At 41.5% G+C, this 23,155-nt stretch overlaps 2 pseudogenes; one reads left to right on the forward strand and one right to left on the reverse strand.

The window, feature by feature from the left end:
* Positions 1 to 18,660: 18,660 nt before the first annotated feature.
* On the forward strand, positions 18,661 to 19,641 carry LOC147444308 (uncharacterized; annotated as a pseudogene).
* Positions 19,642 to 19,776: 135 nt separating this feature from the next.
* Positions 19,777 to 20,629, reverse strand: LOC147444309 (uncharacterized; annotated as a pseudogene).
* Between the last annotated feature and the right edge of the window lie 2,526 nt (positions 20,630 to 23,155).

Below are 23,155 nucleotides of genomic sequence, written 5' to 3' on the forward strand. Positions count from 1 at the left end.
CCAAAAATAAAATCATTGAAAAAAAAAGGCCACTGTGTCTCCAATCTATTGCCCATTTGAAGCATAGAGAGAACCAAGGTCCACCACTTGTCCAAGCTAGACATGGAGCATTGACACAAGATCCAACACTTATCCAAGAACCCTATAGTATATGTGGTAACATGGGATGCGTTGCTGCAACAAAAGTAGTCTAGCCTCCTCATCCATCTCTTTTTTCTTGTAGCCTAGAGGGATTAGTTTCAAGGTCTATCACTAGTCAAAAACTACACATAGAACATTGATACAAGGTTCCACCACATGTGAAACCTATCATCTCTAGTAGCATGGATGGTTTGATATCAAGGTTCACCATGTGTCCTACCTATACTCTATTGTAGCATAGAGATTCTGGTTTGGTGGTACTACACTTGTCCAAACTTGGCTTGTTATTGATATCTGGAGGTAATCAAGGGTCCTCCACTTGTCCAAGTTAGGCATATAAAACAATTTCAAGGTCCACCATGTGTACAACATATGATTAATTATAGCATGCATGGTCTTATTTCATGGGCAACCATCTTCTCTCCAATATGTGTCCAACCTCGGCTCCATTGAAGCATGGAGAGAAGCAAGGTCCACCACCACTTATCAAAGCTATTATTTTCTCCGAGTGCTTTCAAAAACCATAATACGTTGTACATGGGGGGGGGGGGGGGGGGTCTTGTTTCAAGGTCCACCACTTGGCTAAGATTGGATTTATTGAAACATAAAGAGGAGCAAGCTCTACCATTTGTCCAGGCTAGGTGCCATTGAAACATGAAAACCCCATAATATGTTGTATACGGGGGGTGTGTTTCAAGGTCTACCACTTGTCTAAGCTATGGTCCATTGGAACATGGAGAGAAGCAAAGCTCCGCCACGTGGATAGAATTGTAATACATCCCCAAGTTTCGCAAAATCTTTCTTGCTTCATCTCGGGAATCTGGCATCACATTGTCAACTGGTAGTATGTGCTCTTTAAGCAATCTACACAACATAAAAATACGATATAGTCGTGTAAAAATCTATCAGATCATTATACATTTAGAGTTTTATTAAAGTAAACTAATTGTAATAGATCACCTGAAAAGCGTTGTGACGCTAGTGTCACTCCATCCAAACTTTGCCTGCATGTTGAGAAGAACCAGGAGTGCTTTCAATCTAGACATACGTGCTCCATTATACAATGGCGTATCGGCTTCACTTTTCATATCATCATAGATAAGCCTTTCTGAATCCATGATCGTCTCGATCATTTCATCAATCTCGGGCTCAAACATTGCCTCGTTGGGAATGTGCTCTGCATGATCATCCCTCGAGCTGTCAGAGGCTACATCTTGTGGCCTCACATATGCTGCTTGACCAAAGTGCCTGCAAACACATCTATTGGATTGCAAGATTGCTGCTTGTTGGCCAGCGTCAGAGTACGACAAGTTATAATTGGCAACAACTCGATCTATAATAGATGGATCGAACTCGCCAAATTCGCGAACGTGCTGCAAAGAAACACGTCTTGTCCGTCGCACAGCATGCTTGCATTGATTACAAGGACACAAGACCCTCGTTGAGAGATAGGTGTTTCGGTTGGACGGTCCCACATCCTCGTCACTACTCATAATGAGGATAAAAATCTTATAACCTGGACAACAAATTTAATATTCTATTGGCATTCTTCGTCTTATCTCTCTCTCTCTCTCTCTCTCTCTCTCTCTCTCTCTCTCTCTCTCTCTCTCTCTCTCTCTCTCTCTACCTCACATTCTCTAGTCATGTCCAATCCCCGCACACCTCGGTCTAGAGGTGCACGGAGATCAGAACCACCGGGTTATAATCTCGTCTTTATTGGTCAATACCTATATTTGCGGGTACAAGAAATCTACAGACCCACGTCTACATGATACTGCATGTAGTGGACAAAACCCCTTTGCCTCTTCTCTAGCTGTAGCACTTCACAGCATCTTAACATCTTTTCACAGTAGATCTTTTCACTGTTCGTCTAACTCTAAACCCTAAACCGTTAGTAATTCTTGCGTGGACTCGATTCAACGTAAATAAGCGTAAATCTAAATAAACGTAAATCTAACTAAAAATAAACCTAAATCTAATTTAACGTAAGTCTACATCTAACCTAATCTTTAACGTCTTTTGGGATAGTTTCCTACGACGTTAAAACTCTCTTCTTCTTGTGTGTGTGTGTGTGTGTGTGTGTGGGTAAACCTAAATAAACCTAAGTCTAATCTAATATAACATAAATCTAAATCTAACGTAAATTATGTTATATTAAAAACAAAGAACTAAACTAGCAGGGATTATAAGAACCTTAAAACTGATTTAACACATAATTTTTCACATAACTCGGCAAGAGTTGGCATTCTCATCACTAAAGATGTGAGAGTTAACTTCCGGCGGTGACGCTGCCTCATCTCCATCCACATCTGACGACATCAATTGGCCCTTTGGACCGTTCTTGCTCTTGTTACTAACTTTGAAGTTGCTGTTGAATGACTAGAGGTTGTCTAGATGGTCATTGTCGGGGATGTAGTGACTCTTGCCGCCCTGAAGATCCACCTTCTTCCCTATCTTCTGAAGACATTTCACCAGTACTTTTGGATCGACGGAGCCCACCATGAGTGAAGGCAGCAATACCCTATATTCCATCGAGGTCTTTCTTCACCCGCTTCATGCAGGCATCGCAGTCTATGGAGACCTAAATCTAATCTAATATAACGTAAATCTAAATCTAGCGTAAATAAATGTAAATCTAACTAAAAATAAACCTAAATCTAATCTAATTTAACTTAAATAAACCTAAATCTAATTTAATGTAAATCTACATCTAACCTAATCTTTAATGTCTTTTATTCCTACGACGTTATAACTCTCTTCTTCTTGTGTGTGTGCGCGTGTGTGGATGTGTGTGCCAATAAAAAGAGATAAATGGTATAACCTTTCTATCACCCATGCCAAGTATGATAGATTGGTTATGCCATTTCCCTCTTGAATAATAGGTCTTGAGTTCAACTCCTCGTCGGCTAGATCTTTAGGTCTTTTAATTTTAATTAGTTTCCTACGACGTTAAATTAGTTTCTCTCTCTTTCTCTCTCAATGTGTGTGCATTTTTTTGTTTATGCATGTTTTCTCTCTCTTTTCCTCTCTCAATGTGTGCGTTTTTTGTTTATGCATGTTCTCTCTCTCTTTTCCTCTCTCAATGTGTGCGTTTTTTGTTTATGCATGCTCTCTCTCTCTTTTCCTCTCTCAATGTGTGTGTGCATTCTTTGTTTATGTATGTGTGTGTGCGTTTTTGTTTATGTTTGTACTCTTTCTCTCTCTCTCTCTCTCTCTCTCTCTCTCTCTCTCTCTCTCTCTCTCTCTCTCTCAAAAACACTATGTGTGTGTGTGTGTGAGAGAGAGAGAGAGGGAGAGAGAAAGAGGGGAAGGGAACATGAGAGTGAGGAGAGGGAAGGAGCATACCTGGCTCTCCTTCCTCTCCTCGTGTGTGTGTGTGTGTGTGTGTGTGTGTGTGTGTGTGTGTGTGTGTGTGTGTGGAGAAGAAAGAGAGAGAGAGAGAGAGAGGGAGAGCGTTACCTGCTCCTTGCTTGAGGGCGCCAAAAAACTCAGATCTGAGATCTGAGTTTTTGGGCACTCTCTGTTTTTTTCTTTAGCCCAGCCGGCGTCGCTATGAGCGTTGCTATGAGCGTCGCAAATTTACTTGTAAATTTGCGACGCTCATAGCGACGTCGGGAAAAAAAAAATGAGCGTCGCTGTGTGAGCGTCGCTAATATGAATAGCCTCTTGTAGTATATATATATATATATATCATAGCTAGAGGGCATCACAGAGAGTCTAGTGGTCCTTCCACAGTTGAATTTGGGTGCAAGAAACCATCCCAACACCTCAAAACTGACAGAAGCTCCGGCAAAGTGACAAATTCAACTTAGCCTCCAATCCAGAGGTTCATTTCTAGAAAATTTGGTACCATAAGACCTCTTAATCATGTTAAATCTTATGATAGCAACAAAAGATCAATTCGCTTCTCAACATGGATGGCGATCCATATACCTCTAAGTCAGAACAGAGACAAAAAATTACCATACAAAGAGCTAGTCCATAGCAACCTAGTGCTTCTTTCAAAATTGAAATTGGACCCAGATTGTTGAGGATGTATAGGGAATCATGTGATACTAAAAAAACCCATCTAAGTTTTGTCGAATAAAAGCAAGAACTAACAAGAACAACTGTAAGCTCACAGCTATCAAGCAAATTCTTGACAGGTTGTAGGTACTAGAAGATACTATCCAGCAAGCAAGATCAAACGGGAGATTCAAACTATTTAATGAAGCAACTCGGTTTGGATTTTGTATTACCAATTCTTCATGAATTTGGGATCAAGAAGATTGTACCAAAATAGGAACCCCAGCATCTTTGGTTAAGGGAGTAATCACTCAACGGAAGAAAGTGTGAATCAGATACCACTGCCGCCTTTGGAACCCATTTTAGAGGAGATTTTCTCTGACACTTCGTCTGAGAGATCATACAGCCTCACGGCTGAAGATTCTAACAAGTCAAACTCTAAGGGAAAAGCCTCAATGGGTGCAGGTCCTTCTCAGCCTGCATCTGATGTAAAATTAATGTATTTGAAGTTTCAATTTGACAATTTGCTTAAGGCTAAAATCTATAAGGATGGAATGGACTGCTACTGTGTTAAGTTGGAAAATAAGCCGAGCAAGTTCAGAGACCTTGTAGATGTTGATTATGACGGGGATAGATATTTCAATCGAGAGGGAGTAATGTACCTAGTGGTTCATTAACCCTTTTATTGTGGATAAATGGGGAATGACCAGCACCAAGGACAAGGTAGATAATGAGCTGGCTGATGCACCACTCAAAATGGAGAAACAAAATGTGGTACTCAGACGCACCAATGATACAAAGCGCCTTAACACGGACAACACATATGTGGGGCTTTATAAGTTCAATAATGGAGAACAACACTCTATTACAGATGTGGCGAGCCCCACATCAAAGAATTGAAAAACCGATAAAACTTGTATGTTTACACATACACGAAGGGAAAAAGTATTCAGGTGGTGATAATGGACAAGTATGGCCAAAAGTACTCTCCATTGGATCGAAAGAAGTTAGAGAGATATACATATTTTGGAGGACCACTCCACCAATACTATGTAAATCCATAAGAGGTATAAACCATGACTACTCACACCATACCTGAGATTGTACCCATGAGCCCCTTGAGAACCAGGGTGGAGGATTCTTATGGACATGAACGAGTCCCAAAAATAGAACCTTTAGGATCGATAGTGTCTAGGCTTCCATGAACACACACAGGGTTAGTACTATTCCTGACATCACTTACACCACTGGAATCCCTCCGACTATTACACGAGATCGACTTGATGAACGTATAGTGGATAGGACACCACTATTAGTACCAAGAGGAGATTATGAACCTAGAGAAGCCACACCAAGCAGACCAGGAGTTGTTAAAATGGTTGCAGAGGCCAGACGTATGTGACCATCTCAGGTGGCAAAATGCGTACCCAAAAAGTATAATGGATCCAGAGATCCATATGCCCATGTTTCAATCTTCAAACAAGTCTTGAGAGCGAAACAGGTAATTGATTTCCACACTCAATATGAAGGATTTGGGTTGGCATTAAGGTACTTCCTTGACTTGGCTCCAACCATTAAATAGCTTGGAATTCCCAAGTATTGAGCAACTTCTTCGAGAATTCGTTGAGGAATTCTCAAAAAGGGCATTTTAGAATCTACCATGATCAAGAACTACACTCATCAAGTTGACCCTCGTAAGACTGCAATGGCTGGTTTTAAGAAATCGGCTTTATAAGCTCAAGAAAAAATGAAGCACCCTTGTAGAAAATTTTAGGTGTCTTTTCCACAATTTTGCTATAGCTAATTGACAGTTTCATGTGCAAAAAATTGACTTGGGAGTATATAAATTAATGGAAAGTTATATGTATTTGATATAGCCATTTCAAGCATATTGTTGTATACAAAGAAAAATATGTTTTTGATGTATTTGTGAGTTTTAGAAAGTGATGCATTGCTTACCTTTTCCATCTAGGACTCAAGGTGGAAAATAGAAGGGCTTTGGTATGCAACAATTATTGGATTATTTTAAATATTCAAAACAGCATAAGGGAGAACTTTGATATTTTCATTCTTTAGACATAAGCATTTAAAACCTCAAATAATATCAAACTTTCTATGTAGATCAACTAAATGTATCAAAGTACATGGTATGTATACAATTGGGGTGCCCAAAACTTTGGTTTTAATGTTATTATGGAGAACTCAAGATTTTCAAGAGTTTTTCCACGAAAAAAATTCAAGATAGAGTTCAAGCAGCGAGATTTAATTGAGTTAGAGAGCCCAAAAAATACGTAGTTTCTTGGTTTCAAGATATATAGTCATTTTTAGTTGTTGTCAAATTGCACTAGAATAGCCCCAATTCCATGAGGGGAGCTTTGGAAGACCAAAATTATGCTCTAGTTCAACACGTGCTCAAGTATGAAATTATGCCTATAACTTGTGTGTGACTTGGAAACTTGTCTTTAAAGTTTATTCCATTGTTTTGTAACACTAGATGCTAACACTTGGCTTTTATAACATAAAAAGGGCCATCTCTACAAAAAGATATAAGAATTTTATGATTTTTTGGCAAAACAGCTTGAAATTTTACTAAAATTTATGACTTAGAACTTACCAGAATTCTATCTATACGGATTTTATTTTGACATGGAGAAAAATCGAGAGTTTTCTTTCTCTCATGACCAACCTATGGTAGAAGCAAGGTATAAAAAAATTCTTTCTAGCTTGACAAATAAATTGCCAAAACTTGGAAGGAAAACAAGACACTTTAGTGTCTCAGGACACTTAAGTGTCCAATTACAGAACTAATGTTAAAGGGGTGCCAGCTTGCAAAGCCATGTCATATGCTTTTATAGCTACACCATCTTTCTAAAGAACCCCTCATTATCTTTCTTGCACAGCATATTGTTTTCCATGCATTTTGGTGTATGCATAAATAGGATGTCCCATCATTGGACATATACATTAGACACTCTTTTTTGCTTCCACCTATGCACCTTGAGTGGACTACAATAGGAAAACCAATGTTCTATCATGCTACTCTCTCATATTTGCTGCCTTTTTAATTCCATATCTATCAGCAAATAATCCGTTGAGTACTTTATTAATATTTCCAATGCTAATAAGTACCCCAATAATGCACGTATCCCAAAGGTACTTTTTTCCCATTGGGTTTTCTATCTTTGGTCATCCAGGTATTAGACCCTAGTTTATAACCTCATCATTCTACTTCCCTGGTCCATACTATTCATAAATAAACAATAGCCTCATCATTATGCTATTACAACAGACAAATACAACATCATCTCTCAAAATCGGCTATTCAGACCAATGAAGATGCTGGAAAAAATTGAACCTCATCAACAAATTCAACGACAATTGAAGAGATCAGCCCATCAATAACCAATCAAAAACCTTCCTTTGCCTCCATTGACACTTTTCAATAGTGCCCGAGGACGTGGGCACTAAAATCGGAAGGGGGGAATGTTAACTGAGTCAACGTCAGTTAACAGAAGCTTCTAAAGACCAAAGGTGTACGGATGCACATTGAAGATCAATATGAAGAAGCAGTAAAGATTGGAGTTACACATTTTCCAAGTTTTTCCAAAATGGTCACATATTGTAAATTCTTGATTTATTTTAAGCCATTCTAATATTTTAATGTGTTACGGGCTCAATGGGAGTTCGAAGCTGTAAGGAATAGGTCAATTACTGTGTCTAGGTTACAGATTCAGTAAGTGGTGGATCCCTAAAGGCCTTGGACGCCCGGACATTGCATATTTTTACCCTAGGTATATAAGGCAGTGTATAAAAGAAATTAGGGTTCTCAAGCTCATTTGTTGAGAGCACTCTTTGGTGAGAGCTCTTCAGGTGTGTGTCTATGGAGTCATTGAGCTTCTCCTTGTTCATGAGACTTGATTAACACTAATCAATGATTCATTCTCTTTCACTATGCCTCTCTTATGCTTCTTATGATTGCCTATGATGCTTAGATTAACTAGATATTAACTAATCAGTGGGTTAATCCCTCTCTAATCTTGTGTGATTTCCTCTTTTTCTTGTGTGTGTATGTAGGTTTGATTGGAGTGTGGTGCTCGATAGATCTATGTGTGTGTGCTTGTGATTAATGTGTTGTATGATAGGATTAGTGTTGTGTACGTCTTGCAATCATAGTGTGTGTGATTGGGTTGATTAGAGGTGAAGAGAAGTGGATGTGGAGATTGCCCTTCATTGCGGCTGAGATCCTGCATAGGCCGAGAAGATCACCTCATAGAGTTAACCATTCCTGTTGCCATGATTAGCTCACTAATCGTGTGAGTGTTTCCATGCCCTAGCTGGGTAGCTCATCCCTCCGGATTGATAATTTTGTTGGTCATTGGAGCTATTGCAACGATGGAACCCCCAAAACATCTTCATTATACATAAGTGTCTCATATATAACCATCTCTTCATACATGTCCATTGAGTGGACCTTAACCACTTCAGTTCCTCTTTGTAACATGTATTGCATGATCTCCTCAAGCTCTGACATAGTATCTACCTAAGATACCTCTTCAAAGATCCTTGAAACCACATCATCGAAATCAAGCACATCACATCCCTAAAATTCACTTTGGATACCTGAACCATACTGTTTCTCCCACTTTCAGATTGTTAACCCCAAAAACCGCAAAGAGAAAGATTCTCTTTGCAAGAACTTTTCCTCACTTGTACCACCATAGTCCGGATTTATAATGGAACTCTAATAAAATCCTATGCAAACCTGTGTTCTTTGAACTTCTTGCATATCTTCAGGAGTGGATGATCATGTAAACTATCTTTGTTCCTAGCATGGTAAACACATATGATCAAGAATTGAAACGCTTTCTTACCATCTCAGCTCCAAATCGTGGCATAGGCCGAGCCATCATCTAGAACCTGGTTTCCATCCGCACAACCGTAATGTAGGGTTGTCCCAAAATCAATTGATAGGAGAAATGCTCCTATAAAAAGAAATTTTGCTCATCGCAGACATCCCCTACAATTACCTTAACATTTGCACATGCACCATAGAGGTCGCATGGAAGCATGTTGGCAGCTTGAGTTCGCCAACCGTGGTCTACATCAATAGGCCATTTTCCCTTTTTGTGCAAGCTTTTTGCTATCAAATTAATCTCCGATCCATGATCTATTAGTGCTAAAACCGGTTCTTCAATGTCGCCAAGCTTCACAACAGCTTTGGTTGTTGCCCTGCCCAATGAGTCCTTGAAAAGTGAATCTTGGGTATAATTTCATTGTCTTCCTTATCATCAAAATGAACATGTATTAACTCAGGTACAATTGGGTTCGAAACCACCACAGACTTGGACTCTTCTTCTTCAAGATCTACCAAATAATCTTCATAATCATCCAAAATTTCTTCAATGTGCCAAACCATCTAGCTCTTAACTGATTCTAGCTCCTATTCACTTGGTATTTGCGGCTTCCTCTTGATAATATCAATGATCTCCTCGTGGAACTCGCGTTTGGAAATTTTGAGAATATCATCCAATATGAGTTCCACTTTGCTATTTAGGATGCGCTCTTCAAAAACTTTATTTAGATCTACATCCAACTCAATATCAAATTTAAGCTTATACGAGGGTCCCCTAGGCTTACCTTGCTTTTTGTCCTTGGGTGCCTCCTCCATAACCACTTCATGAGCGGGCTTAGGAGCACAACCTTCCTCTTTCTTGCTGCCAAATCTTGTTGCCCTTTTTGATGTCCCTACAACTTCTTCATCCCTTCTTTGCGTTTCTTCCACCATAGCCTCATTAACTTGAGGTTTAGCAATAAATGCATATACTCAGAGGGAATCCACTGGATCAGTCCACCCTTTGGTTTCTCGAATAGAATTCCCTACTTCACGTAGCTTCCCGTAAGTTACCTTACCTCCTTCTGCTACTTCAAACCATAAGGCCACAATTGGCCCTTTGTACCTGCACCATCATCATCTCCCTTTCCACAAACTTGCAACCCATATGTAGTTGCTTCCACAAGAGCAACATTATGCTGTATTTCTTCAACTAGCTTTTTCATGCCGCCCTTACCAAAGTTCAATTGTTGCATCTCACCTGTTGCATTGAGGTGAATCTTCTTGTCCTTTTAGAAAACCACATTCCTTTTGTAAGCTTCATCAAACTCATCACATTCCTTAATATATCTATGGTCTTCACTATCGCACCACATACATCGATCCCAACCTTTGTGTGGAGGTTGCTACCTAGGCTCAAAAGTAGACCCCTTCCCAGCCAACCCTTCAAATTTAACAACTTGGAAATTCAAATTTAACTCTTGAATACCTTTCACCAGTTCGTCCACAACCGGATCCTCCACTTTGGGTATTGTCGAGTATGATTTTCCCTTAGTTTCCTCTTCAAGAACATCCATAACATCAGCCACAATCATCTTGTCAACTCTCATCTGTTGTTTCACGATCATATTTACCGCTTCAGTGACTATCTTCCAATCGGACGTTGAGCCCAATTCACCTGTTGATTCCTCCAGCAATTGCACTAGACTCTTTTGAATCCATGAATCAACAGCCTGAATAAAAAGTTCAACCTTTTGATCCTTCATCATCTCTCGAGGACAATTGGTTGAATTTCTTTGCAAACTCCCACAACAACTCTCGTGAAAATAAATTTTTCTTTTTCTTTTGCACCCACTTCATGAAGCTTTGTCTAGTTACCCTTTGTGAATCCTCAAGAAAATATTCCTCTTCTAGCACCTTCTTGAACATCTGTCAATTTGGGCCTTGAGCCACCTGAATCTCTTTATTTCGGCCCCTAAGATCTAGCATTGCAATTAAATGAAACCCTTCCATTGCATTCTGATAATCGATTTCATTATCTTCTATTGCCTCGTAGATATTGCAAAATTTGCTAATATCCCAACCTTCAAATTGCTGTAATTTATCTGTAACTGTCTGTCGAGCTTTACAAATCCGCTCTTGTAGATTATACTGTTGTTGGACAGCCTGTTGTTGTTGCATATACGCTACAAAGTGCTGCATCATTTGTTGCATGGATGCGTCTTGCGGTGTAGACATCTTCCTCCACAAATTCTTCCCACCCCGGTTCGGTTTCACATCAAGTTCGCCAAGATGTCGGAGGATTAAGAGTTGGAAGGCGAGTCGGGGGCTGTTAGCTGTGGGAAAAGAGAAAGGAAGAAGCACCACACCGTATAGTAGACCGATAGTTGCTTTGAAATAAGATTATGTATGAAAATAGGTGGATTTGCTAACATGAACAAGAAAAGACGCACGTTGACCAAGCGGCATCATTATCAGCACCATACTATAATTAAATTGTAGAATATGGAGTTTAAATAGTCGATTATAGATAAATAGAGAAATTAGCCAAGGGAGATACATAGAAGAAATGTAAGCCGATGCGGTGGATGCGATCTCGATGAGTAGTCCGATTGTGTTGCCACCTTCGCCTCCCAAAGACCTCCTCCTTTTGATCTTCTTTCCCTTCAAAAACTCTCTGATCTTGCTCTCTCCAGGAAAAAACTCTCCACTCAATAGTCTTCAGCAAACAACAGGAAAAAATGGCATTTTCTTTTAATAGCCCATCTGCTCATTTTTTAGTAAGTCTAAGTTATTGCATGTCGAACTACCCCCTTATAGGCCACCGGACACTTGTCCTTGCATTGCATGTGGAACAGCCCCGTATGGGGGGGGGTGACCTCTCTCTCTCTCTCTCTCTCTCTCTCTCTCTCTCTCTCTCTCTCTCTCTCTCTCTCTCTCTTTCTCTCTCTCTCTCTCTCTCTCTCTCTCTCTCTCTCTCTCTCTCTCTCTCTCTCTGTGTGTGTGTGTGTGTGTGTGTGTGTGTGTGTGTGTGTGTGTGTGTGTGTGTGTGTGTGTGTGTGTGTGTGCGCGCGCTTTGTGCATCGCGGGGAGGGTCCCTTGCACCAAGGATATTGCTAGTGCGGTTTCCCTTTTCCCTTCAAAAGAGGTGTATAGGGCTAGACCCTTATAGACTACCACATCAGCAATCGAAGGGCACCACCATGACCACCTAGCCACCTTCGTCGCACCAGCGTTCGGCTCCTACGCTGCCAAAAGGCCCCCAGTTCCACCTGGCCCGTGAGGGCCACCATAGCCTTGTGTGGGACGCATGTCTAAACTCACCATCCTATCTTATTGCAGTATTAGCGAGAACCATGATTAATTTGTCAAACCATGGAACGAAGCTGACTTGACTAGTATATAGAGGCTACAAGAGGTTGTCAATCTCTTGGAAAACAACTAACAACTCGCATCTAGCTCAAGTGACTGAAATCACCAAAATCCAATCGCTCATCGGCAAGCAAATCACATCCGTTATAGCATCAAATTACATCCAAACGTAATGAAACTTCTAGCACAACTTTATAAGACATAAGAACACATACTTATGGTCTCAAACCTCACTTTAGGTCAAGTTCAAAAATCGCGATTATTAACAGTAGTGGATTTTTGACCTAGTCGTTTATGTCAATGCGTAGAGCTCTTACCTGCGGTTGCAATGCAACAAACACAGTTGAAATGTGACAACCGGAGAGGGAGTAGGAAGCGCAAGAAGGAGAGAAGTGAGCACCGTTAGCTCGTGCTGTATATTTTATCTAAAAACTTATAAAAACCTTACAAAAATTGGCTTTTATACCTTAGCCAAGGTTTTTGGGTGGTCAAAATTAATAATCTGGAGTTCTACCAAAGCTGGGTAATGACTGGATGATACAATCTGGAAGCTTGTAGCCTCGGCTCATTAATTACAAAGTTTATCCAAGAAAATAGGAGTTACAACATTCACGATTTATCAAAATAACAAATGTTTTACAAAGAGAACTTCGAAAAATGGTGTCCGTGTTAGCTTGTTGTTAACATTCCCCTCTCCTTGCTTGTGTCGTCCCTTGACACAGCTTTGTGGGCTGAAATAATCTTCGCGTTGATGGCTGGCGAGGCAATATTTAAGCGCATCCAGTGCCTTCTAGATCTGTGACGTATGCACGGCCGACCATCTCATTCCACAATGTCCAAAAAACCCCAAAAACAAAAGAAAATCAACCAAGAGCAAAAGGGGAATCGTGCCCAGCTCAAGTGGATCCGAAACAGAACCGAACATTTTGATAAACGCGATCACTAGAGCTCAAGCACATGAGGCAGCAAGGAATGTCCCAGCCAGCCAAATAGAGATAGAAAACTTGTCTGTCCGAACCCCTAGGAAATCATGGAAGGCAAAATGAAACAAGATGAAAGCCAAAAGATAAAAGGAAAAAATGGCATTGAAAACCAAATTGCTAAAACTAGAGAAACAACTTCAAAAGTAAAGGGACCTTCAGGGCAACAACGAGATAAAAAAACAATCAGATCTACCATCAGGAGGGTCGGTCTTGGTAGACAAGGTGTTCGAACCTTTGGACGCAATTTTGAAAGCTTACAAGGCAAGGCTAAAGCCTAAACAAACATAGAACCATCAATTCCTACGGCTCCAAAAGCCGCGGTACTAATCCGAGAAAAGATTCAAGAGTTAGAGGGGCAGGGAATTGAAAATAATAACCTACCAAATCTTGTAGAAGAAACACCATTGGATACGAGGGTGGTAGCCAATACAACAAATGGAATGTATTCTCAAGTACCACTGCCAGTTTAGGAGGTAGAAGAACAATGGCCTCAAGAGCTATGGGAACATATCAGGAATAGAAAAGATGGAAGTGCCACACTTGTGTCAGCTCCTATCCCAGAAATCCACCTCGAGCATGAGCTCTACCCAAATGACATCAAATTATTGTATGGCGATGCAGATAGAGAAATATCGAAAGACAGTAAACCGTAGTTGTTGAAGACTTTACCTTCATTTATTGTTAACCTTGAAACTCGATCGAAGGTAAGAAAAGTCCCATCTCAATGGAAAGCCAATCCTAAGATGATGGATACTAAAACTCTTCACGAGCCGATGTCATCCCCTATCCGTTGTACACTGACTCTGTCAAAGTTACTACATATCAGACCGTATCTTTGGGATGAGGTCAGAATTTTTTTAAAAAAAATAGGGCTAGTAATTCCTTCACCCGCGGCTTCTCCAAACACACTAAAGACACAACCCTCGAAACAAACTAAACATGAGCCAGTACCAGTAAACAAGGCAGGGGATTATTGTGAAGGTGAAGAAGGAAATACTACCCTATCGGTGGATTACAAAGAGATTAAGTCGATAGCAATCTTGGATAGTGGGGTTGGAATAGCCATAGCTAGCTACCAAGGCCATGTGGAAAAAATAAGGAAAACCTGCTCTTAGAAAGACGAGAATGAAACTTCAATTGGCAGATGGGTATCTAGAAAGACCCATAGGAATCTTGGAGCAGATTGTAGCAGTAACCTCTTGTGGAATTGCATATGAACACACATTTTCTATTATGAATTGCGATGAGAGCAGCAATTTCAACATCATATTGTGCAAACCATTCATGTGTTAGCTCAAAATGGTGCAAGATTGGGAATACAACAATATCTATCTCAGGAACAAGGATGTCACTACAAAAATTAGTGTCACAAATAATAGCTATAGAGACGTAGAAAGAACTTCAGGAGAAGACTTGCATTCCACAACTAATCAGGAAGGAGGAATATCGGCTTGGCTACAGAACAAAGCTTACCAGTGGACAAGAGAACCTTTGGAATGTGGAAGTCTAAAAAACGAAAACTAAATTCTTGATAGGACTGCACAAGACGAGGCATACATACCAGAGCCTTTTCCAAAAGAGATGTTTGAGCCTTTTGGATGGAAGCAAATACTAACTACTCTTGATGTTTGTGTAAATGAGGTGACCCTCACCAAATTTTTTGATGAGGAAGGGTATGATATCATTCCATTCTAGATAATGGGTCTCAACCTAACTCCGAAGAAAGAGGGAGAAGTCCCTGACGAGGACGGGGTGGCCGAGTGCCGACGCGTAGTGGGCAAAATCTCTGTAAGAGACCTTGACCAAACGGATGAAGAAGATTTCCAAGACTCGATTGATAAGATGCTAGAGGATAGCGCGGACGACGAGTTGTCTAGTAGCTCGAGTCAGAGCATCAAACGGAAGGATCGTGATCTACTATGATTTCCCAAACCAAAACCCTCAAAGATAACACAAGTATTGAGATAAACGTAGAAACAACCAAAACAAGCACAACGAGGACTCAATATCTCTATTAACTGACAAAACGCAGTGCTTAAGATTAGTAGAAGCGACTGACTGCCTCAAGAGCAGGATATCAAAGAAATACATGAAACATAACTCAACCAAAACCAAATCAAAAAAAACAAACACACAAACCAAAAAAAAGGGAAAAAAAAAACCAAAAAATCGATTAAGTTGTCCAAAATGGAGCGCAAGGTCAAATACAATTAATTGAAGCGAGCCTTGAAGGAAGTTTGGACAACAGAAATGGAAACTAATAAGGAATCAAATTATGACAAATTTGATGCACCTTCCCACTATAAGAAGTATACCATTCAGGATAGGAAAATTGTGGTGCAAAAACCCAAACGAGATCCCAAGGAACCAGGAATTTCATATGATGGGTCTGAAAACACCAAATGCATCAACTTAGTAGGACTAGGTGAGGAGTATAAACTGGCATACATTGCCACGGACCTTACTAAAGAGGAAGAGCAATTTCTAGTCGATACGCTCAGACGATATAAAGATGTCTTTGCATGGTCATACAAAGATCTAGAGGGGATAGATCCTTAGATCTGTCAGCACACGATTCCCCTTAAGAGTGATGCCTGACCACGCAAACAACATCCTTACATGTACAATGAAACTTTTGCCAAGAAAATTAAGGAAGAGATAGACAAACTGAAGGACGTTGCGTTTATTTACAAGATTGAACACACCGATTGGGTGTCCCCGATTGTGGTGATACCAAAAAGAATGGCAAACTGTGTGTCTATGTAAACCTCAAACAGGTAAATGCAGCCACCATCTGAGATAACTATCCACTATCAATAATCGATCAAGTTATAGAGAGGGTAGCAAGGCCGGAAAGTGGCCTATAGTTTCTTGGATGGATTCTTAGGCTACAACCAGTTGATGATTAAAGCGGAAGATCAACATAAGACAGCTTTTGCAACAGAGTGGGGTGTATTTGCCTACAGGGTAATGTCTTTCGGCTTGACCAATGCCCCAGCTACATTTCAAAGACTAATGAGCCACGTATTCAAAGAATATCTTAGACAGTTTCTGGAGATCTACATGGATGATCTTTATGTTCATTCTCATCAACGAAGTGACCACATCACTCATCTGGGAAAAGTCTTTGAAAAATGCAGAACGTATCGTATTTGCTTAAACCCGGAAAAATGTGTCTTCATGGTAAGACAAGGTAAAATTTTGGGCCACATTGTGTCCAAAAACGAAATTTCAACTAATCAAGAAAAGGTACAAAGAATTGTTGCACTATCGAGACCAATGAAGAAAAGAGAAGTGCAAGCATTTATGGGGCATTGCGAGTACTACAGGCGTTTCATATATATGTATGTTGTAATAGCTAAGCCATTGTACGCCCTCATAACTAATTTTGAATGGATGGAGGAATGTGAGCAGGCTTTCCAAAAATTAAATAGCAATTAGTATCGGCTCCAATTTTGCAAGCCACTGACTGGAGAAAAATCTTTCATGTCCATGTGGATGCATCGGCCCATGCCATCGAGTGCATATTAGCGCAGCCAAGAGAGAAGAAAATGGATTTTCGTATTTGCTACTCTAGTAGGCAACTAAACCACGCAGAGAGAAATTATACCTCTACGGAAAGAGAAGGCCTGGGAATGATCTATGCAGACAAGAAATTTAGACACTACCTTCTGGCAAACAAGTTTGACTTCTTCGTGGATCATCAAGCACTACTACATCTAGTAAACAAACCTTGCAACATTGGAATAATTGTTTGCTGGTTTATACTACTGCTTGAGTTTGACTTCATGGTGGTTATAAAAAAGGGGACCACACACCAAAGAGAAAATCATCTTTCACGACTATTTCATGGGGAAGCACCTGAGGGTGTTGATGATGACCTTCCTGATTCAAATCTGTTTAACATCGAAATGGTACCGAGATGGAGTGAAGAGGTCATTCCTCTACTTACAATTAGCTCATTGCAGATAGAAAGACAACCATTAATTATCCATCAAACAAAAAATCTCCAGCTTTTAGCAGGACGGCTGTACAAACACGGTAAGGATGGGATATTGAGACTATGTGTACAGTCCGAAGATACCACCTACTACCTCAAACAAGCTCATATACACAATATGGGATTTCACATTGGTGAAACACAGATAGGCCAATGGCTACAGAGACTGGGCGTCTACTGGCCAAACATGGAACACATTGTCCATACATATGTAAAATCCTGTGATAGTTGTATAATGCAACCCCCAGTGGAACATGCCACCATGTTTTGCGTAGTACAAGCACCTAAATGGAGTGCTCACATAGTTGAGTACTTAAAAAACCAAACCTTTCCAGAGGAATGGGGCAAAGCAAGAATGAAAAATGTCGAAGAAGAGGCCAAACACTATCTGCTCATTGCCAACCAACTGTATAGACGGGAAAAGGACAAACAACTACGGTTGTGTGCTACAAAAAGTGAAAATTACATTAGATCAAGCACACTCAAGACAACCAGGGGGACACTTCTCTGCTGGGGACACTTCTCTGCTGATAAAACGGCAAGGCTCGTGCTACACTCTGGCATATGGTGGCCAACTTTGTTTATGGATGCAGAGACATATTTCAAACGATGTGATGAATGTCAACGCACAAAACCACCCCAAAGGAGAGATGAAATGCCACTGAGACCAATGATGGACGTACGTGCTTTTGCCAAATGGGGCATTGACTTCATTGGTCCCATCATACCTTTAGGATACAGGACTCACGCACAATACATCATTGTAGCAACAGACTACATGATGAAATGTGTGGAAGCAAAAGCAACTTAAAAAAATGATGCAAGAACTACAACTTAGTTCCTTTTCAAAAACGTTGGAAAGGGGGAAGAGGGAACAAACTCAGCACACAAGTAACCTGCCTCTCTGTAGCCCAGGGATTAACCCACACCCCTAACCACAGAGAATCACATACACAAGCACACTTTCTGCCAACCTTCACACCACAGACTCACCTACGAGCAATCACGGCTACACACTCGACCATAACCGCAAACACTTGTCAACAAACCACCATCCCACACTTGTACCCACCCATGCATACACTCATCCCAATACTGTAAACACACTCACACAGGGAGGCGACACACGCCTCGACCACACGTACAATTTTCCCACACAATCTCTCTCCCTCCCTCTTTGCATACACACACACAGACCCGGAGCCAACACTACCAGAAGCGAGATGCACAAGACGAGATGGAAGAATAGATCAAAGACAAATATTCAAATAAAATCAGAAGTAATAACTCCATCACAACAACTTCGGGCATGATGGCGGCATAAATAATACATTTGTGCATGCTTTAGAGCACCTCTACTTCTAATCAATTTAGATGGACAGCTTCCATCAACCTGTGGCCACAAATCAGTCACCCTCTTGCAATCACGCGGCCACCAATACAGTGGAGCCCCGCAAAAACCCCTTCTCCTCCAATCACTTGGCGGCTACCCGCTGGCCAAAAAAACCCGTCCTTTTGATGGCACCTCCTTTATGGAAGCCCTTGGCTCCTCTGTCCATGGTCCTCCTTACTTCAACCTTGGTCCCCTTTGCTGTTTTATGAGCCCATGGCGGCCTCCTCTACTCTATAGCCCGCTTCAAGGCCACTCCAAGGCAGCACGGCAACTTCTCATCCAAGCCATGGCCCTAGGCGGCTTTGTCCTGCCTTGCTCACCAAGCAAGGCAGGACAAAGCTATTGCTCACCCAAGCAATAGCGCCCCTTTTCTTGTATGGAGCCCACCACCCTCTGGCCCTTCTATCTATTGTGTAACGCCATGCTTTTTGGCAATCCACCCCTATGATGGCTCTTCGGCCCTCAAGATTCTATTGCAGGCAGTACCTCCTCCTCTGCTGGTCGCTCCTTTGCTCTCTCTGATGGCGCTGCACTGCAGCCCTCATTCACCGCTCTAGGCCAGCCTTCTGGCGGCCCTGGCTTGCTCCCGCCCAGCTCAGCTCAAGGTTCTCCCCATGCAAACTGACCTTCCCTTCTCATGCAGTCCTGACACTCCACAGATGGCCGCCCTCTTGCTCACCACCGACCTCCATTCAAATCGGCTACCCCTCGGCCTTCTCCTCCAGCTGCAGCCCCTCGTCGACTACTGGCCAGCACCACCTCTAGCGGCCCTTCTGCCAACCTGCACCTGCTCATGGTCCTTCTGGCCTCCTCCTCCACGTAACTGGATGCCGCCCCTCATGCATGGCCCCAAGTGGCGCCACCTCTCGTGCATGTAATTCCAGGCTTCCCAAGAACTTATGTCCTCTGCAGTGCCGCCCATGGCGACTCCCTATGTAATTCATTCCTTTTTTTAGCCTTTTTGTTAATTTTAGCTTCCGGTTTTTGAAAAACAAAAAACTCCATCTTGGTCTTGTTTCCCACGTTCCAGTATGACTTCAGCTGTCAACAATTAAAAACTTCCACACCCTTGATTGTGTTCGATTGTCGATGCCAAAAATTTGGCACCCCTCAATTCCTTTCTCCACATGCCTTCGACTGCGAGCCTCCATCGCATCATAACACACTTCATCGAAGTCATCATAGTGTGGATAGCTAGATGGTCGCACAAATGAACCATAGCCAATGTCGCATACCATACCGGAAAGAGAACCAACCTTACAAGCGTCAGCAACCTTGCACTGAGTAGAGCTAAAAATCCATGAATGGCCTACCAAATGCCACATTTGACATACACATCCCAACAAGTAGAGTCTCCTACAAACATCTCGCTCCAAATCCTATATCATAAACCCCACAGTACCTGTATCCAGCACTTCTTGTCCCGCTCACAACCTTATGATATAAACACCTGCTCCTGTCACCTGTGATAGGAAGAAACAATTGCAACTCCGACTAGAGAGTGCTCCATCCCTGTGTACCTATCTCCTGGTTGCATCAAATACAGCTTGTCCAATGTTCCCTTTATTTGCCTGCAAACTGTCATGCTTGGGTTTCTTGCACTTCCATAGGTCGACCGTCTTCAGCTGTACCAACTTCTTTACGCGATATGGACTACCAATCAAAATAGTGAGAGATAGGGGAACACACTTTTTGAATGACGTCATTGAAAGCCTCCTTGACGATTTCATGGTGCTCCATCACAAATTGGCACCCTATCACCCGCAAGATAATGGGCAGGCAGAGAGTACCAACAAAATTCTATGCATCGTGCTCACCAAGATAGTCAGCGACTCACAAAATGATTGGGATCAAAACCTATACACAGCCTTATGGGCTTACCGGGTAGCTTTTAAAACTTCCATTGGAACGACTCCCTTTAACCTAATATTCGGGATTAATGCAAATTTACCATTGGAATTCCTAATCAAATACCTAGGAGTGGCAACATAATTAGGATGGACGAGCCATGAGCTATCAGAGAGACTAGACACCCTAGAACAATTAGATGAAACCATACCTAGAGCAATAGCTGGGATATACGCTCAAAAAAAACAAATGAAAGCTTTCCATGATCAGCACGTGATTGAAAAGGAGTTCAAAAAAGGGGATTATGTTCTCATGTATACCCTCAAACAGCACTCCAAAAAACTCAAAAAGCAAGGAATGGGGCCTTTTGTAATACATGATATATCGCAAAGTGGCTCCATCAAGCTTACAACATTAGCAGGAGAGGAAATGCTTAATTGGACAAGTGGTAGTAGATTAAAGAAATATCTTCTTCAGCTAACACCAAAAGAACTTGCAACACTCGATGCAGTAGCTCAGCGCAGACGTCAAGCACAGGATATTCGGGAACAAGCACAGCAGGAAGCCAAACTCAGAATATTAAAACGCAAAGAACAAGCAAATTTCTAGAGGAAAGCACAACAGGACGTTTCTTTTGAGAATTCTCCGATAGCATCCATACAAACAACAGCTACATGGTGAGGAGGAATGGATCTACGCATTCATTTATAACTTGCCGACGACACCACCAAAAGAGCCTTAGTGGACACAGGGGCCAGAGCTAATGTGGTCTACTACTCCACTTTCAAAAAAATCACGCAGGAACCTATAATGCCCAGCACTATGGGGTTCAAAGTAGCAAACAAAGGCACTATGGACAGTTTGGGCCACATAAATTTACTAATCACCATTGTTGGAACCTCTTTATCCGCATCAATTTCATGTGGTCGAAGATCAACATCTTAACAAAGAAGTTATTCTAGGAGTTCCGTGGATGCGCACTTATCAAGCCACGTCAATTGGCAGGACAACACCTTACTCCTCGAACACGAGGGCCAATCTTTTGCCACGCCATTCGTACAAACGGACCATGTATGGGAACCTCTACCATCGCCACATGCACCAGCTCAGCGATACTCCACCACCTTGGTTAAGAAAATATGGGTCAGAAAATCAATCATGGAAACCAAGCCTAGACAATTGTGGATACCTAAATGACAAACCAATACACGTGAGCCTACATTGCCTACACAAAAATTAAAGCACCACAAATTGCACACCGTTGTTGTCCCACGACCTAACCCAATGGACCACTATCTTCGACATCCAAACATTGTCAAATGGGTATGGCAACCAAAACAACCTCGCTTTCACAATACCTCTTCTAGCGAATCCAAACCCAAGCAATTTCGGTGGCAACCCAAACAAAGCCAAAAAGCAACCCAACCATCAGCATCAAAACTTTTGAAGGTCACAGTCAAACACATGGCGCGTCTTCTCCAATTACTATTGTTTGGACCACGCAGCTTCGAGGGAACCTCGCCACCAATAGCCACTGAACATATTGTTCAACACCTCTCTCTTGCACAGCATTTTGTTTCCCCATGCATATCCTCAATCAGCATCATAGAGCCACACTATGCGGCTATGCGTAGACACGCGCTTTGTTCCCAAGCACTCTGACACATGTTCGTCGAGGACGACTCACTCTAGGAAGGGGGAAAATGCGTCGGGATTATCATTTGTATATACTATTATTATCATCTTACTTCTTTTATTTTATTTTCCTTTCCTTTCTTTTTCTTTTTCTTTAAAAAACACACAAGTTTTTCAGAGCTTGACAAAATCTTAGTTGACATAATCATGAGCCATACGGTCACCATCTAATACCAAAATAAGAGTATGTATATAAGGGAGGCGACACTAATTTTGGCTAATTTTTGGCCGACTAATAATCATTGTAAATAATTTTCTTTTACAAAAAAACAAAAAACGATAGATAATCAACAAAAAATTGATAAGCCGAGCCAGGAAAGTGAGAATTGACTTTTGAAAGAAAGTACCGAAACTTCAAAGCAAGGACTTCGAAGATGGTAAATATGGAAAGATTCGACACAAGATGAATTTTGAGCCAACTTCTGAAGAATCAAAAGAGCAGATTGAACGTCATTTGAAAACCGAGTGTCAGAATGACGAACGGTTCGACCCGCAGGTGATATGAACAACAAGATATGATCAATGGAGGTAAGTATAAATGGGGAACTCCGGGTAGACTGGGAACATATAGTCAAATGGGGCAACATAAGCTCATTTTTATTGAGAGAGAGAGAGAGAGAGAGAGAGAGAGAGAGAGAGAGAGAGAGAGAGAGAGAGAGAGCCACAGCAGCATAGAGTTTTCGGAGTTGCTTCTGCCCACTGCGACCACCTCGGTGGATCTTACTACACCAGATTTGACAGGCATGATCATTAACCTTGCAAGAGCATGCGCGTGTGTCCCATACTGCATCAACAGTGCCAAAACAACAGATCAAAGCAGTACAAGGTCACAAAATTGGCAAACTAACAGGGCCAATGGGGAAGTCCATCAGTAGACCAGAAATATT

This window comes from Adiantum capillus-veneris, chromosome 13, assembly GCF_014529385.1.
Source record: "Adiantum capillus-veneris isolate H3 chromosome 13, ASM1452938v2, whole genome shotgun sequence".
Taxonomy (NCBI): Eukaryota; Viridiplantae; Streptophyta; class Polypodiopsida; order Polypodiales; family Pteridaceae; genus Adiantum; species Adiantum capillus-veneris.